Raw genomic sequence first — 3,063 nt, 5'->3', positions numbered from 1 at the left:
GGCACATCTTGGAACCACACAGCTCGCGCATATGCGCGCCCACCAGCCGCGCATATGCGCGAGACTTTTTGTCCTCGCACATATTCACAACTCAACAATTCCAATCCAAATCTCGACGTGCTCTGTCTATAATCAGTTCAATCAATCAAATACTCATCTCAGATTAATAGTATAAAATCTCGGGCATTACACCAGACTTCCTACAAATTCGGGTGGATTCATTTTCTTGAAATCATAAGCTCTCTCAACAACACGTTCTTGAACTCGTAGATCACGGCCTTGGCCTATACCTTGAACCGGTGTTTGCAATCGGAGAAGTTGCTGGATTTATCATGATGCGATTCTTCAATCACGAAAAGCAAACGAGCTCAAAAACAAAGTTACGCCCTCAAATCGATGAACAAAGAACCTTGTTTTGTCCCGATCTTTTGAAACAAGCAACCGTTTTGTGATATTCACACCTCTAAGCGATGAAAGCTTAGCAACAAATATTCACGATATAACAATCAAATTTCAGACGCACCTTTAAAGATCCTGTCTTTGTCAATCCGTGCGAAAACAATTGACAAACGCCACAAAGATGAAATCTTTGATAAGTTAGATTTTTAAGAACAAAGCAAAAGCCTTGAAAGTTTGAGAGAAAACTCAAAGAAATTTTATATAACTCAATTAATTCAATTCATTCCAAATGTTTTACAATCAAAAAATAACCAAAAGAAACAATAAAATTAGTAACTAGGGTTGCGCTAACATATCCTGAGCGGCGGCGCGCGCGATGGCGTGCGTGCTTCTGTCTTTGTCCAGCGATGCGCGCGAGGGTGCGCGACTTCTCGCGCGACACGCACGCGCGGTTGCGCTGCTTCTCGCGCCGGAGCGCAGGTTGTTTTGCTCATGTGTGAGGGCGCCCGCGCGGCTGCGCTGATTCTGGCGCTGGTGCGTGGGAGCTGCTGTCCTCATGATTAGTTAGCACTTGAATGACATTCGAAAGACTTCCAATATTGTTGCCATGTTCTCCAAGCTTCTCTAATTTAAACATCCCATTTGCAGACTCCTCTTGGTAGCATTCCATGAGCCCTTGAAGTGCTTCCTTAAACTTCTTACTACGCCCCCTTGTTATAGGTGGCGGCTCAAACTTCCCGCAACGTGCTAAGGCACAAGCTTCCAATTCATCCTCTACTTGATTGTGATGCAACCCGAACCCCTCGAGCCTTGTTTCCAAGCTTTCATTGGTTGGATGAAGGGCAACATTCAACATCTTCAAGCGTCCTCTAGGAATTGGTTCTTGGAACTCATAGTGGCTGGCTAGATTCATATCATACTCCCTTTCTTTAAAAAGATTTGTCCTCAAATCTTGTCTTTCTTGATAGCTAGGAATATCAATACATTTCATGCCTTTTCCACAATCCTGCAAGTAGAGTTTAACAATGCTCGGGATCGAACCGGCTATTTCATTAAAATAAAATAAACCAACTTTGCACAAATGTACATGAAATGGTTTATTCAAAATAAAAAATCGCTCATCCTCACTCTTTTAGGCCATACATCTAATTTCTTTTTTTGTTTGTTTGGCCTCTTTTTCACACAACTCTTTTTGTTATTCGATGGCCATCCCGCCTTTTTTATCACTCTCTTTTTTGGCCATCTTATTTTTTTTTCTCTCAACTTATAACAAATTGATTCACAAATACATATTACATTCGTAGACAGTTAAGCCAAAGAAACAACTTGCACATCATCTAACAACTCACCCTCCACACCAAAAAACTCAATACTCGCATGAGACACAATTGGAGTATCAACCTCAACATTAAAATCATCCACAGGTTTGGCTTCAAGGTTGGAAGTGGAATCCACTACCTTCACATCCTCATTTGGAAAATGATGAAAATCATGTCCTACCTCTAGACACCACAAACATCGAATATCAGAAATACAATTATGTGAGAACTGCGATGTACCTTGATATCCACGTTTTGAACTCCTCGCTGGTGTCGCCGTGCTTCTCTCCTCTTTACTCATCCTTCCACTCTCATCTACTCGCCCATACCTTTCACGCAAATGTTTAAATTCTTCCTCCATTCTTTTCCCAAATTCTAACAACAATGACTGAAATTGACTATCAAGCATATTGTACCCCTTTTGTTTTTTTTTTTTGGGTACACAAACTCGACTTACCTTTTTTTTTCGGGTGAACAGTATGATGCTACAGTAGAATAACGATGAACAGTACCGATGAACAGTAAACCCGAACGCGATGAACATTACCGATGAACAATAAATCCGGCAGTGAAAATATGTAGAAATCGCTACACGAATATCGGTATTGAAAATTCTAAGAGGAATTGAACGGATACGCTTACTTGAATCAAAAACCAATAGCTCTGATACCAAATGATGCGATTCTTCAATCACGAAAAGCAAACGCGCTCAAAAACAGAGTCACGCCCTCAAATCGATGAACAAACAACGTTGTTTTGTCCCGATCTTTCGAAACAAGCAACCGTTTTGTGATATTCACCTCTAAGCGATGAAAGCTTAGCAACAAATATTCACGATATAACAATCGAATATCAGACGCACCTTCAAAGAACCCGTCTTTGACAATCCGTGTGAAAACAATTGACAAACGCCACAAAGATGAAATCTTTGATAAGTTTGATTTTTAAGTACAAAGCAAAAGCCTTGAAAGTTTGAGAGAAAACTCAAAGAAATTTTATATAACTCAATTAATTCAATTCATTCCAAATGTTTTACAATCAATAAATAACCAAAAGAAACAATAAAATTCGTAACTAGGGTTGCGCTAACATTTCCTGCGCGGTCTTGGTCTAGCGATGCGCGCGCGGGTTGTTTTGCTCATGTGTGCGGGCGCCCGCGCGGCTGCGCTGATTCTAGCATGGGTACGTGGGAGCTGCTGTCGTCATGATTATTTAGCACTTGAATGACATTCGAAAGACTTCCAATATTGTTTCCATGTTCCCCAAGATTTTCTAATTTGAACATCCCATTTACAGACTCCTCTTGGTAGCATTCCATGAGCCCTTTAAGTGCTTCCTTAAACTT

This window comes from Primulina huaijiensis, chromosome 11 (genome assembly GCF_012295235.1).
Source record: "Primulina huaijiensis isolate GDHJ02 chromosome 11, ASM1229523v2, whole genome shotgun sequence".
Taxonomy (NCBI): Eukaryota; Viridiplantae; Streptophyta; class Magnoliopsida; order Lamiales; family Gesneriaceae; genus Primulina; species Primulina huaijiensis.
The sequence above is the reverse complement of the archived record's forward strand: the minus strand, read 5'-3'. Positions refer to the sequence as shown.